The sequence below is a fragment of the Lynx canadensis genome, chromosome A1 (genome assembly GCF_007474595.2).
Source record: "Lynx canadensis isolate LIC74 chromosome A1, mLynCan4.pri.v2, whole genome shotgun sequence".
NCBI classification, from domain to species: Eukaryota; Metazoa; Chordata; class Mammalia; order Carnivora; family Felidae; genus Lynx; species Lynx canadensis.
In genome coordinates this window covers 8,374,485-8,390,219 of record NC_044303.2, presented here as the reverse complement: position 1 = coordinate 8,390,219, position 15,735 = coordinate 8,374,485, and the positions used below count along the sequence as shown (strand labels likewise).

Sequence of the window (15,735 nt, the reverse complement as noted above, 5' to 3'; positions counted from 1 at the left end):
TTTTGACAGGTGCACGGAGTAACCACCAACACAAGCAAAATATACAACACGTGCATCACCTCAAAAGCCTCTCGTGTCACTCCCTTGGATTCAGCCCCTCCCCCACCAACACTGGTCTATTCTCCATCCCTGCAGTTTTTTTTTTTCCAAAATCTTACACAAATGTAGTTATAAAGCATGCAGCCTTTGAAGTCTTGCTTCTTTTAATACAGATGAGTGTAGATAACAACATCATTACTACATTATTTTATTAATGCGATTTGTTGTGATTATGTTAATATTGTTAATATTCATACAGAATGCATGTTGCATTCTAGATCTATCTGTATTATTACATATATCAGTAGTTTGCTCCTTTTTATTCGCAAGTGGTAGTCCACTGTATGACTGTACCACAATTTGTTTATCCATTCAGTGGGTGGAAAACAGAAGAAAACATCTCAAAATTCTAATTCATTCCCTCAGAGATAGGAGGGTCCATAAAACAAGAAAGGGACAGTCAGAAAATACATAAGAGCTCAGAGAAATTAAAAATATGATCATTAAAATGTAAAAATCGATAGAAGGCTTTAAAGATAAAATCTAAGGAAACCATCAAAACCCTAGAGGAGAAAACAAGAAAAGACCTCTCTGACCTCAGCCACAGCAATTTCTTACTTGACACATCCCCAAAGGCAAAGGAATTAAAAGCAAAAATGAACTATTGGGACCTCATGAAGATAAAAAGCTTCTGCACAGCAAAGGAAACAATCAACAAAACTAAAAGGCAACCAACGGAATGGGAAAACATATTTGCAAATGACATATCGGACAAAGGGCTAGTATCCAAAATCTAAAAAGAGTTCACCAAACTCCACACCCGAAAAACAAGTATCCAGTGAAGAAATGGGCAGAAAACATGGACACTTCTCTAAAGAAGACATCCGGATGGCCAACAGGCACATGAAAAGATGCTCAACGTCACTCCTCATCAGGGAAATACAAATCAAAACCACACTCAGATATCACCTCATGCCAGTCAGAGTGGCCAAAATGAACAAATCAGGAGACAATAAATGCTGGAGAGGATGTGGAGAAACAGGAACCCTTTTACACTGTTGGTGGGAATGCAAACTGGTGCAGCCGCTCTGGAAAACAGTGTGGAGGTTCCACAAAAAATTAAAAATAGACCTACCCTATGACCCAGCAGTAGCACTGGGGGAGGGGAAGGAAAAAAAAAGAGAGAGGCTAGAGTGGGAGAGAGCCAAAGCATAAGAGACTCTTAAAAACTGAGAACAAACTGAGGGCTGATGGGGGGTAGGAGGGAGGGGAGGGTGGGTGATGGGTATTGAAGAGGGCATCTTTTGGGATGAGCACTGGGTGTTGTATGGAAACCAATTTGACAATAAATTTCATATATTTAAAAAAATCAAAAAAAAATTTAAAAAAATTAAAAAAATAAAGATAAAATCTAGGCAATCTCTCTGAAACTAGAACCCAGAAAGGAAAAACTAACCAAGATAGAATAATTAGTGCACAGTGTGGAAGCTCTAAATTCTAACAGAATTGCAGAAAGATGGAAAAAGTGAAGAATACAAAAAACACAAGGAGAAAATTACCAAAGAAACAGAACAAGAAAATTCTCAGCACCGAAGAACACAAGTTTAGAAAGACCCACCAACAGCCTAGAAAATAAAAACTCCATATTGCAAGGCATAGCATCATGCAATTTTAGCGCCCCACGAATAAAGAGAAGTTTCAGAGAGATAAACTAGATCACAGATAAAAGGAGTCATTCTGGAAACAGATTTCTAAACAGTAATAATAAATACTTAAAGTCAGGGGAGCCATGTTAACAGTCCAAGCAATAATGATTTTACTTAGAATTCTATATCCTGCTAAACTATCAACTGAAGTGTGAGTACAGAATAAATTCATTTTCAAACACACAATAATTCAAATAGATAATTTCCCAAACCTCTAAAGGATATGTTTTTGAAAAATGAATATACAAGTGAAGAATAGAGGGGATCCAGGACAAAAGGACCAAAAGAAAGCCCTAGGAAGACAAGGGTGCCAGGCCCAGAGATAAACCAGCTCAGGTGTGGGAGGCAGAGCGATCGAGAAAAATGCAGTGGCCCTGTGGCATTTGGATATTTGTGTTTAGTAAGCGTTCTGCAGGTTCTTGGAACTCTTTTCTCCAACTGATAGGAGAGGCCATTTCTTCTTTGTTTGCCTAAGAACAAAGAAACCTTCCCCAGAAACAACCCCTACAGGCTACCCCTTGCAGGGCGGGGGAACTGGGCCATGGTGACTGGCTTGGCATTGAAAGGACTGAGTTAAGTGCAAAGGGGTGGACATCAGAACAAAATCAGGCTCCAGCCAGCAAGGAGGAAGAGGAAGTCATTGTTGGATGGCAACAGGCAATGCCCCCATGTCACAGGTATTAACCCTCTTAGAGAGGAAAAAGTTACATGAAAAAATAAACGAATCATCATAGTACACCAATGGGATCATCAGTGAATTACATGTAATCATGGAAACAGTGTTACTTACCCAAATTTTGGAAGGCTGGGGAAAGGGAAAACATGGGAGTCTGTAGTAGGAGAGCTGAACTCCCCACTGCTTTGAGGAGAAACCAATGGATGACACCCAAAAAAAGACACGGGAGTACAGCATATTAGGACAGCTGTGGGGCTGGTGATCAGAAGAAATCCCCAAATTATCCGAAATCTGTTGCCTCTGTGGAGTAAGTTTTGAAATAGAGAAGGTGGGCAGAGGACCACAGTTTCTTGTTATAAGCTTTTTATCATGATAAAAGAAGTTACAAAGATGAAAACCACCATTTCCTTATGGAATATTTAAAGAAAACTGAAGCAGAGTGTGAAGATTTAGATCATTTTAATAAAGGACTAAAGTTATACACTCACCAAAAAAATCCACAGAGTGACTTTTCAGTTTTAATCTAAATTTAAAATTAAGGGATCTAAGACGATCGCTCTATTGGATGCCCGGAAACCAACAGATTGGCTGTTCTTCCTGGAACGACAAGACAGCTGACACTGAAGCTGAGTCAGCAGGACGAAAAACACTCCTAGTTCTGGTTTGTTCAGAGAAGAGCAGACCCCAGAGTCCCCAGTGACCTGAGCAGGTGAATGGAGACGGCATTCCTTCTGCCCCTGAGCTCAACAGGAGGGTTTGGAGGGAACGCTCAGCTTGAATGAGGAAGTCACAGTTTTGGAAGAGAGCCATAGATTTTGATATATCTGAATCAAATTTTAAGATTTTCCAGCTGCCTGTGGAATGGCAACGCAGAATGTCTCTGAATTTCCAGCATGTTCTATCAGAATACATCATGCTACCTAGAAGACACAGTCCCCCTGTGTCATTCCTTAGAAAGAGAATAAATATTTGCCTAGCGTCAGAATGCCATGCGAGCATCACACAAGTAACTCAGGTCCTCCGGAATAAGGAATAAGGTCCCCTGCAGACAGGAACCCTGCGCTTTGAGTGGCTTCTGCCATCCCCTGGCCATGTTATCACTCACCAATCTCACTCAGCCTGTTTCCTCATCGGCATTTGAAGGCGGCCGAAAATAGCAGCTTGTAGTAGCAGGTTCTTGGGCGGCTAGAAGTAAGACGTGTAGCATGTGTGGTGGGTATGAGACAAATGATGGAAATGCTGCCCTGCATTAAAGAAGTACGTCCAGCCTCACGGCTACACGGTTGACGGGGCAACAGAACAGGTACGAGAACAAGTTTTGGTGCTGTTTGCTCCCTCTTGTTCCTATCAGCACCTGGCCGAGAGCCCGGTTCCCACCTAACTTCTGCAGCAGCTCCGCACGGCCTCCCCGTTCCCCTTGCTCTCTCCTCTCTCTGCTGATTCTAGAAGCCAGATCTAGAGCTGCGCTCCCACCTCCACCTACCCTCTGCTCCCCGCTCTAGAACTTGCACAGCCCGTAACACAGAATGAACACTCAGTCTCCGTTCCAGAGACTCACTCCCTGTATAGAAAGGCCCTGGTGAAAGTGTCCCCTATGCAGGAGCTGCTCTTGAAAATAATTGGCCATAGGGGGCACGCGCGTGGGTGGCTCAGTCGGCTGAGTGTCCGACTTTGGCTCGGCTCGTGATCTCGCGGGTTCTCGCGTGATCACGTCGGGCTCTGTGCTAACGGGCTCTGTGATCACGTCGGGCACGCGCGAGGGTGGCTCAGTCGGCTGAGTGTCCGACTTTGGCTCGGCTCGTGATCTCGCGGGTTCTCGCGTGATCACGTCGGGCTCTGTGCTAACGGGCTCTGTGATCACGTCGGGCACGCGCGAGGGTGGCTCAGTCGGCTGAGTGTCCGACTTTGGCTCGGCTCGTGATCTCGCGGGTTCTCGCGTGATCACGTCGGGCTCTGTGCTAACGGGTTCAGAGCCTGAAGCCTGCTTCAGACTCCATCTCCGTCTCTCTCTCCGCCCCTCCCTCCCTCTCTCTCTCAAAAATAGAAACATTTCTAAAAAATAAAATAAAATAATTGGCTGTTATCAGATAATCCAAGAACTGGTACTACGGGCCATCTGCCAGGACACAGAAATAGTTTCATTTTGAAAGAACAGATGACATAATACCGCTCCTTTCCCACATGATCTCCATGTGCACGTTTCTAGAGACCACATTCTGTGCTTAGCAGAGTCTCAACAGCACATGGAAGCACCCGGATGAGTACTGCGTACTAGGTTACTAGGTTAATTTTGGTTAGGAAAGAAGCAAGGTGGCAACTGTAACATGAGGACCATAAGATGCCTCATTGCCAAAGCCAAGTTCCCTGCTTGGTTGTGGCCAGAGGCCACGGGCCTACATTTTGTGGCTGTGCCTTGCTCAGGGCACTTAGTCCTTTCTGTCCTTGTTGTGCATCCTGATTGCTGTGTGTGCCCCACCTCCTGCCCCTCCCCGCCCTGCTTTGTTCACAAGACCTGGATGCCGGGTAGGGCAGGGTCCTTGCCTTTCAGCATCTGTGGATACCTTCACCAGACCTGTCGAGTAACTCAGGCCCTGGATCAAACTTGGCTGAATCGCAGATAAAACTTGTGATTTCTGATGGGGGGGGAAGGACAACCACTGCCCCCCAAGCCATGTTTGTGAACTGTAGCCCCTCCCCTCTGACTGCTGGGCTTGGCACTCTTCCCTCCCCCAGAGCTCCTGCACCCCTCTCGGTCCACACAAGGCTGTGAGGGGACCCTCCGCCATCATGCTCCAGAGCTGGTGCCCCTGTCTATATTCATTACATATGCAGTGAGCACCTACTTCGTGTCAGAGGTGACAACAGTGGGAACAAAGAGGTACAAAGACAGGAATCCTCACTGCGGAAAGGCCCTTCCAGTCTGTAAGCCTGTGCCATCCCCATGGCCTCATCGGCTGCACTAGGGTGCAGGCCAGGTGACAGGGAAATCCCCCCCCCCAACCCGCCCTCTGAACCCCTCCTCCTTTGTTCTTCAGGACCTCTATCAGGAACCAGACACCCCCATTCCTCTGAAACCCTACGCATTTCCTTTACTCCTTTCTCACGATCCATATAGGTCTATCTGGTACAACTATTTTCTACACCCTTGTCTTTTCTTCTCTCCTAGAGTTTCATCTCCTTGAGACCAGGATCCCAGCCCAGTTCACCTCTGTACCCTTCAAACACCCAGAAAACGACCTCATCCAGGGCCAGTCCCCAGGCATATTTGCTGAAATGAACGTTCTTGCTTGATGGGCATGAGAAATTAAAACCCTGTTACTTTCTAACAACTGTTGTGGACTTAAACTTTACTAGATAGCTATGTAAACAAACATTCTGGACTATTATATTGGGTACTGTCTGATGATGCAATTGGATATTCTGTGTTCAGATGATACAATTGGATACATTGTGTTCATTACACAACAGATTCATACTTTCTTCTTTTTTGCTTATTTGGATGCCAAGGACTACGTGCTATTCTTCTAGGATCTACTTTACAAAACAGTCATTTAAAGGCCAGAATTGCAGAAAGGTTTGTCTGGTATATAAATAAAGCATTTCGTGCATAAAAGCGACTCATTGGGAGTATTTTGAATATACTGCACAGAAAACACTGTAGGGCAAGGTTTTCAAAGTGGAATTAATTTAGTAAGTCATGACCCACATTAAAAAAAATGACAGTGGAAACGAATTTATCATAGCCATGAGTAAAGTACTGTTTCCTGGATACTTTTTCAATTAAGAGCGTGTGTATGTGTGTATGCACATGCATATATCCTTTGCACATCGCAGACAAAAATGTTTGAGCAACACCGTCGACAGGATATCTGTCATGGTTTCTGGCTGCTGGGAGTCAAACCAGGTTCCTATTTTTACATAATTCTCAATGCCGTCCGTCTTGGTGGAGGCAGGGAATCTCCATCTCATTCAGGAGGCTCATCCCCGCTCCCCCCAGGAAAGTGAGGCAACCTTGGGCAAATGGACACTCTCACCGGTGACTTTGAATCTCAGCACAATACACAAAGACAGAGGGGGCAGCAAGATCAGATGTGAGACAGACCTGTGAGCATCAGAGATGGCACTTGGGGCACGGGCACCTACTGCCCCTGCTCACTGGCCCCTGCCCGCCCCGCCCAGGCTTCCCCCACGCCCTTCCTGTGCTGCTCAGAGTTACCACAGTGGGCGTCCCTTGCACGCAACCAAGCGTCTAGAATGATACAAATATCGTGCTAAGGAGTTAAGCCCTTTATTCTGTAGGAGATGGGAAACTCTGGCATAATTTTAAACCAGAAGAACGAAACCAAGTGAGGCAGTCCTACAGAAAGTGGGTTAGAGCCTAGAAACGCGGGGGGCAGAATAGACAGTTGGCCTAGATCAGGCAAAGGTTGGGGACCTGAACCCACAAACGGCACTGAAGACAAATCCCATTAATACCTTCTGCTGAAATTCACGGCAGCGGAGCAGAAGTGTATGAGACAGGCAATCCAAAAGCACAGTTGAAAAGATCTCGTAAGGCCAGCACACAGCAAAGTTAAGAGCATGGACTCTGGAGCCAGACTCTCTAGATTTGGGTCTAGACTGCCCAGCTGGGTGAGCCTGAGTTACTTGATCTTTCCGCGCCTCAGTTCTGTCATCTGTAAAATGGGAAGAACAATGATAGTGCTTAACTCAGAGTTGCTATGAGAATTCAATTAGAAAATATCTGCAAAGGGCTTTTAAAAAATGCTGGGTACCCAGTAAGCAGAGAATGATTGTTGAAGAAATTTAAAGAAAAAAAAACTTTTTTTTTTAAGCGTCTGACTCTTGATTTAGGCTCAAGTCGTGATCTCATGATTGGCAAGACCAAATCCCGCATCGGGCACTGTGCTGACAGCATGGAACCTGCTTGGGATTCTCTCTCTCTCTGCCCCTCCTCTGCTTGGGATTTTCTCTGTCTCATTCTCAAAATAAATAAATAAACTTAAAAAAAAAATCCTCTCTCCAATCCATTGTTACAGGAAAGCTGTTGCTTTGGGTCTAATTTGGGAAGTGAACTTCTAGTAGATTGCTCTTTTTGGGCTACCCTTACCCTACTTTTAGTTATTTGAAATTCTGTAGGGAAAGGCTTTCACAATAGGATCTATGCACAATTAGAACCTAATTGTCAACCAATGGTTTGTGAATTTATCCAGAGCCAAAGTTCAATGATACCTATTACCTGGCATCACTGGGGAACTAGGGGTTCTACATAAGTTAATTTTCTAGCAATGAAATCATATCTAAGAGCCAGTCTGAATTACATTAACAGTTTATAAGATATGTTGTATGGCTTCCTATTTTCTTAAAGTAGTACATCAAAAATAATTTAGTATTTCCACGTGGACTTGGGTTGATCATTTTATTTTATTTTTTTTTTTAAATTTTTTTTTTTCAACGTTTATTTATTTTTGGGACAGAGAGAGACAGAGCATGAACGGGGGAGGGCCACAGAGAGAGGGAGACACAGAATCGGAAACAGGCTCCAGGCTCTGAGCCATCAGCCCAGAGCCTGACGCGGGGCTCGAACTCACGGACCGCGAGATCGTGACCTGGCTGAAGTCGGACGCTTAACCGACTGCGCCACCCAGGCGCCCCTGGGTTGATCATTTTAAATGAACATCAGTCATCGGGCTAATGCTGTATTACAGTGATGGTGTTAAGGATTAACCACTAGGGTTTAAAGATCCTTTTACCCCTTGGGGCACCTGGGTGTCTCAGTTGGGTAAGCATCCAACTCCTGATTTCAGTCCAGGTCATGATCTCATGGTTCCTGAGATCGAGCCCCATGTCAGGCTCTGTGCTGACAGCATGGAGCCTGCTTGGGACTCTTTCTCTTCCTCTCTCTGCTCCTCCTCCACTCGTGCTGCCTCTCTCAAAATAAGTAAATAAATTTAAAAAAAAATTTTTTAAACAAGATCCTTCTTGCCCCTAAACTATGAGCTCAAATACAATGGCCTCCCTTTGACTTCAATTTTTCTGCATCTTTCCCTGCTATGACTTAAATATTATGTCTTTGCAGCTCTATTTCTGTTTCAGAATATAACTTTTCCTATTTTTCTATAATCTGAAACCACATTGCTATAGACATTAAAGTTACGTATGAAGAAATATGGGTACATTGTCTGTGGACTATGGTGTGGGCATGAGACTCCAATAATAGGCAGGAAATTTACACTGTGTTATTTTGTGGAATCTATTCAGCACACTTGCTAAAAACTCTTCCTGGGTTTTTACTGTTCAGGGTAGCTGCGGATGCCAAAAGGGCATGTTGGTTTGACTTGTGAAGAGCGAGAGCAGAATGCAGGGGAGGCTAGCATTCCCAAGCCCCAGATGCGTATAGAAGGCCACGTACTCCACATCTCCACCGTATTACTTTTGTGTTGCTTCTGAAGCAAAGCACCACAGCTTAATGGCTTAAAATGAAACAAATGAAACAAATTTATTATCTTGTGGTTCTAGAGGTCAGAGTCTTATGATCTAAAATCAAAGTGTCAGCAGAGCTGGGGCACCCGGGTGACTCAGTCAGTTGAGCACCCGACTTCAGCTCAGGTCATATCTCGCGGTTCATGGGTTCGAGCCCCATGTTGGGCTCTCTGCTGACAGCTCAGAGCCTGGAGTCTGCTTCAGGTTCTGCGTCTCCCTTGCTGTCTGCCCCTCCCCCGCTCATGCTCACTCGCTCGCTCTCTCTCAGAAATAAATAAAAATTAAAAAAAAATTCAAAGTGTCAGTAGAGGTATGCTCCTTCTGGAGACTCCAGGAGAGAATCTACTTCCTTGCCTTCTCTAGCTAGAAGCTGGAAAAATGGATTCTGGAAAATGCACAAAGGCCACCCACATGACTTGGCTCATGGCACCTTTCTTCATCGTGAAATCACTTCACTCGACCCCTGCTCTGGTCATCATGGCTCCTTCCTGACTTTGGCATGCCTGCCCCCTCCTATATGGACCCTTGTGATGGCACTGGGTCCACCTGCATAACCCAGGATAGGCTCCCACCTCAACATTCTTGACTTTATCACATCTACAAAGCGCCTTTGGACATAAGCATTGTTGGGGCCATTACTCTGCCTGCCACACATACAGAGGCATTGAATGCATCTCGAATTCAGCACACACAAAACTAAGCTGCTTCTTTTCCCATCCAATCCCACCACCTCTGTCCACATCTGCCTCACCCACAGTCTGCCTGCATTTTGACTGACAGCATGTCTATCCATCCAGTTGGCTTGGGACAGAGAACTTGCAGACATCTGTGACATCAAGTTCTGTCAGGTATCCTTTCGAACACAGTCCCAGCATCTGCCCACCTCTTCCCACCTCCAAGGCCACCATCAGCCCAAACCACCAACTTCTCTCAATGAGATCCCTGGAACAGCTTCCTACAAGGTCTCCAACATCCCGCCCTACATTCTAATCTCAACCATGCAGACAGAGGGAGACTTTTAGAGCACAAATTAGATGGGACGCCTGGGTGACTCAGTCAGTTAAGCGTCTGACTCTTGATTTCAACTCATGATCCCAGGGTCCTGAGATTGAGCCTCACATTGAGCCCTGCGTCAGGCTTCATGCTAAGCATAGAGACTTCTTAAGACTCTCTCTCTCTCTCTCTCTCTCTCTCTCTCTCTCTCTCTCTCTTTCTCTCTCTCTCCCTCTGCCCCTCTCCCATTCATCTTTCTCTCTCTCTCCCTCTGCCCCTCTCCCATTCATATCTCTCTCTCTCTCTCTCTCTCAAAATAAACATTAAAAAATCATAGTAAAATAAATTAAAATACAAATTAGGTCACATCATCCCTCTCTTCAAACCTCTCCAATGGGTCTCCATCCCACTCAGAATAAAAGCCTTATGACAAGTATCCCAGGAAGAAAGAAAAGCTGGGGCAAAGGCTCAAAAGTGAGAAAGTGGAGTTTTCCAGGAATTGAAGCCCATTCAGTGTCTTGGGCAAGGACTATAAAAGGAAATGAGGAGATGACTATGTGCACATGGGCAAGGGTCTGGTCCCCCCATTAAGTGGCCTGACCCTACCCTAACGGCCATGGGAGCTGGTGATGGGTGTTCAGCAGAGCTGTGGCACGGCCACGTCTACACTTCAGCAAGGCAGTTCTCCTGCAGCCTGAGATGGGACAGAATACAGCGGGGCAGGAAGGATGGAGGCATTTGGAGGAGCACGGCAGAGGACAATGGGGATAGAGGAAAGGGGGACAGGGCAGATTCGTGGCCATTTAGGAGGCCAAATGTCAAAAATTGGGTCCTGACGTGACTGGACGGGTATCCAATATGGCGGCACTCAGCAGCCTGACGGGACACTCAGCAGCAGGACGGACTGGGCGTGACATGGGGAGACTATGTGCAGAAGGTGTTCAAGCCAAAACGCTGGAAGGGGATTGGCCATATGGAATCTGGTGATGAGAAATACTGGCTGGAAATGTGTATTTGGAAGTCTTCGGTTTGGAGAAGGTTATTTATATACGGAAATAGATAAAAAGCACCTAGGATGAGCCTTGGAAGGAAAAGAGAAGAGGGCTCAGGGCTGACCTCTTGTAGGGGAAGAGAAGTCTACAAAAGAGACTGAGGAAGAACAGCTGGAGGGTGAGGGGGAAATAGTAGAATCCGGTGGTGTAGACTGTATGTAAAGGAAATCAGAGTTTGTAAGAGGAGCGTTCGCCAGTCTCAGATTCTGCCCACAAGCTAAATTAAAAAGTCCCCCAAATGTTCCACTGGCTCTAGCATCAAGTATACTGTTAGGGGCCCTAACAAAAGCAGTTTCTGCAGAGTTCCAGCCAGACTCCAAGGGATGCAAGGAGAAGGGAAGAAAGCAAGAAAGGACAACTTCTTCACTGGGCATGGCCGGGAGGAGGGAGGGGTCCAAGGAGGTTTTCACTTCTTGCATTTTCTCTCTTTCCTTCCTTTCTTCCTTCCTTACTTCTGAGGGGTCAGTGCTACACATGGTGAAATTCTGATCGGGGGAGGCTGTCAAGGAGAAAACAGGAGATCGTCAATGTGTGAGGTCTCTGAGGAGGGGAGAGAATCTGGCCCCCAGAACACAGGCAGACAAAGTCACCTTCAGGCCTCTCCTCAAGTGCCACCTTGTCAGAAAACCACTCCCTGACACTGCAAAAGAGCTCACCCACCTCTGTGCAAGGCACTGGGAATAAAATGGAAAACAAGATACCTCCCCCCACTCCACTCTCTCAAGGAGCTTCCAGCCATTAAGGGGAGTAGAGGCCACTAACCAAGTAACGCTGACATTTCACACACAGTGTGGTAAGTGCTCTCCTGGGGCAACGGGGGTGTGATAAAAGCAGCCAGGACTGGAGTCTTCCAGAGGCCCAGAGGGGCATGGGGCAGGGGGAAGGGTGGTGACAGCCAGACAGAGTCCTAGAACGTTCCAGGACGAGCCAAGCTATGCGGGTGACTATGAACTACTGAAAATACAAGTATGAAAGAAATACCCATTAGCACCTTCCTGGAAATGTGACAGGCGTGAAATCTGTTTACAGCTTTCGATGCCGCTAACGTCCAGTTTTCATCACTTCCTGTGTATGGGGGAGGCTGAGCTAAGGCCTGCTCTCCTCTCCTGCCCCCCGTGGGAGCTCACGACCCGTGCTCCTCACCCTGAAGCAAAGAGGCAGCGCACACAGCTACAAACTCCGTCCTCCAGGGCTGGGCATCCCCCTCCCACAAGCCCTGGTTGGGTGAAGGGGGTAGATCTCCTAACTGGGGCGGCAGCCCAGGACACCAATGCTCCTAAGGAGCACCCGTGCCCAAGGCCAAATGTCCCCATTCTTGTGTGGGTGCAGCAGGTGGAAACCATCCCCTTCCCCCTCTGCCGCTCCCTTCCCCTCCCACCTGCTGGCACAGGCTGCTTAGCCAGGCAGGTCCTGAATCCCCCTCCTCCTCTCCCTCCTCTCCCACAGTCCTCATATCTGCTCCCTTTGGGGTCTGAAGCCAACGGTTACATTCATGTGCCACTGAAAACATATGGGTCGAAATAATCATTTCTTTCCTGTTTCCCCTTTCTCTGCCTGCTTCCCCAGGGCAGCTCGCTGGCTCTACACTGCCCGTCTCAGCAGAGGTCTGTGACTCAGAAGGAGGAGAGCAGATGCCTCCTGTAAGACGCTTCCCTGCCTAGCTTTTGTTTCGAAATCCTAAACCCACAGAGGGAAAAAGGTTTCAGGCAGAGGAGGAGCCCGCCCCCCCCCCCGCCCCAATCCCCAGTGAGAACTACAGTACAGACAAGGCAGGGGGGATTCCCCAAAGTCAATTCCAAGGCCTGAGAAGGAGAGAGAGTTGGGTTCCTGGAGGAGGCTGGGCTCTGCCCTGAGCCAGCAGAGCCTGGGAAGGAAGGGCTTCAATGGGGCCTGGGCTGGGCCCTTAGGATGCCTGGTTCCCAGGACAGAAGACAGAGAGGAGAGTGGCTAGGCCAGAGGGACTCTGAGGCATGTCGGAGGGAACTGCTTGGACCCGGGACCCATGACCAGAGGGGTGTCCCTCCTGCCTGGGTGCCGCCTCCAACCCCAGGACATTTGCACTAAGAGGAAGGAGGGAAGACAAAATGTAAAATCTGAGCTCAGAAGAGGCAGAGCTGAGTTTCATAACTGATATACCACCTGGAAGGACATAAACCGGGGAAAACACACTCAGAGGTCAGGTAAAACATCTGTCTGCTTGTGCTGGACAGCACAGTCAAGTGTCCTCACACACGTGGTTCTGCAGAGTTCACGTATATCCTCTCCTACATCACCCACAGCCCCACGGAACCCCACTGCACGTGTTAACATAGCCGCGGTCTTAAATGAACCAAAATCTACTGTAGTTTTTTTTTTAATGTTTATTTTTCAGAGAGAGAGAGAGAGACAGAGTGTGAGCAAGGGAGGGACAGAGAGAGAGGGAGACACAGAATCCCAAGCAGGCTCCAGGCTCCGAGCTGTCAGCCCAGAGCCCGACGCGGGGCTCGAACCCACGGACCGTGAGATCATGACTTGAGCTGAAGCCGGACACTTAACCGACTGAGCCACCCAGGTGCCCCTCTAGTTTCGTTTTTAAGTTTTGGATTTTTAAACTTTAAATCTAGCCCTTAAGCTGAGGATGCACCAGCCCACGTCCCTCCTCTGCCCAGCACCAGCCAGAGGCTTCTTTTTAAATATGTGAATGTGATGTCACCTCTCTATCAAGGGCTCCCTTTTGTTCACACAGCACAACCCTAACCATAAAGCCCTCGGCTCTCAAGTTAAAATGTAACTTGCCAATATCATGCCCCTCCTCCCCACCCCCATTCTCCCACGTGGGCTTTCTCTAATCACATAGAAACACATCACTCCATGAACATTTCAACTCCTTCCAAAGCCCCAGAATGAACTCCAAGATCTCCTTGCCTGGAAGCCCCATGCCCCCGACCCCCAACCCACCTTGCGCCTGGCACAGAGCACGTTTGTTAGTCAACCAATGTCACCCGAATGAATCACTCAGTGATGCCCCAAACCACCAGACGTCTCCCAGTGAGTTCACAGTGCCTCACGGGGAAGAAGGTTCTGGTGTGCTCCTTCCACACAAACCCCTGGTAAAGAGGCAGTGGCGGGGGCCGAGATGCAGGCCAGGGGCCAATTCTGCCCTACAGAGGCATTTTTATTTGGTTCTCACGGTATAATGATGTGACCTCATTATCAGCCAGCCTAATAAATTAAGGAATTCTCCGTAAGTCATCCGGGTTTCTGACTTCCATTGGAAATGAGGCAACCTGGCAAAGGGGGCCCAGCGACTCTGCACGGCAGCCCTCTTGAGTAGTGTCAGTCCTCAGCCCGCCCCACCTCCCCGTCACACTGGCCCCCAACAGAAGGTACAAGGCGGCAACCGCCCATCCTGGTCCTCCCAGCAGGCCTCCCACAGGTGGACCCCCATTTGCGGGCACCCAAACAGGGGCCTCTGGAGCAGGTGAACCAACCCTCATTCCCTGACTTCCTCCGTTCATTCCCATCACCAACAGCCAAATCTAAGCCTCATTCACCTCTTCGAGTTTGCTACAAGGTATTTTCCTGGGCGCGGGAACCTGAGTATGGATTCTGTTAATGAGGTCAATTTTTTTTTTTTAATATTTTTATTTTTGAGACAGAGAGAGACAGAGCATGAACGGGGGAGGGGCAGAGAGAGAGGGAGACACAGAATCGGAAGCAGGCTCCAGGCTCTGAGCCATCAGCCCAGAGCCCGACGCGGGGCTCGAACTCACGGACCACGAGATCGTGACCTGAGCTGAAGTCGGACGCCCAACCGACTGAGCCACCCAAGCGCCCCTTTTTTTTAAATTTCTTAGCTGTACACCTGAACTCCGTACGTTTCCCTAAAACTGCCTCCTACATTGATCCCTTCTCTGAAAAGGTGTCACTGTCACGGCCTCATTTCCTTAAGCTTCTTGCCCCGGTTAGGTCTTGGGCAAGATGAGAATTCATCCCCGGAGGCCCCGATGATCAAGCAGGGATTTTCCTGCGCTGCTGAGGCTCCCTGACTCCTTCTCCAACCAGCAGCCGACTCAGCCGGCAGAATCCCAGCTCCCCGCGCTCTCCAGCCTTAAGAATTTTATAATGCGTGCCCGACAGAGCATCTTAAATTACAGGGAATCAATATAAATCTCCCTCGCAGACGCGTCTAAGCCGATGCAACCGTTGACAAGAAAGCATTTGCATCCTTTGATTGGAATCTGGTCCAAGTCCAATTGAATCCAACTACTGCAAAGCTGTTCTGCAAAACAATTGCTTTTGATTACCAGGCGAGCGACAGTTTCGTGCCGCAAAGGGGCTTTCTCATATTAAAGCAATATTTTAGGCATGAGCTTCTATCAAACTACATTCCATCCAGGGGGTAAACGCAACTCCGTCCCCTCCCCCACCGAATTATCCAAAACCTTCCCTAATTTTTAGTACACGTAAACACAGTCCCCTTTAATAAAAAGCGCTTTCTCTGAGGAACACCTCAGGTCTTTGTCGACACCTAATGCACCTCTCTGAATGTTCGATAATTAACGGACGTTTCATGTGTTTGCACCTCAAGGGAGAATTATATATTTTTTGAAATAACTGTCCAAATTCGGTTAAGTACCTTGGACTCGGTCCATTCGTTAAAAAGCTCTGTCAGTGGCCCTATATGTTTAGACTTTCATCTTTTTCCTGACTCATCTCTCTGCTCACAAATCTCTTTCTCTGATTCTGTTTTCCCCAAAGTGAATTCGTAGCTGCTTTCGCAGAGGAGCGGGGATAGACACCGAAA

The 15,735-nt window shown here is 47.5% G+C and overlaps 1 protein-coding gene across 4 annotated transcripts in view; it reads right to left on the bottom strand.

Annotated features, from left to right (window-relative positions):
* MTUS2 (microtubule associated scaffold protein 2) overlaps positions 1 to 15,735 on the bottom strand; it is a 570,271-nt gene that overhangs the window by 389,458 nt on the left and 165,078 nt on the right. Inside the window, exon 1 of one of the 4 annotated variants that reach the window (XM_030308523.2) lies at positions 6,898 to 7,090. The exons of the other annotated variants lie outside the window; for them this stretch is intronic. The gene's annotated coding sequence lies outside the window, so the exon portion shown is untranslated. Of the gene's footprint in view, positions 1 to 6,897; positions 7,091 to 15,735 lie in introns of those variants that run through there. 4 annotated transcript variants of the gene reach the window in all.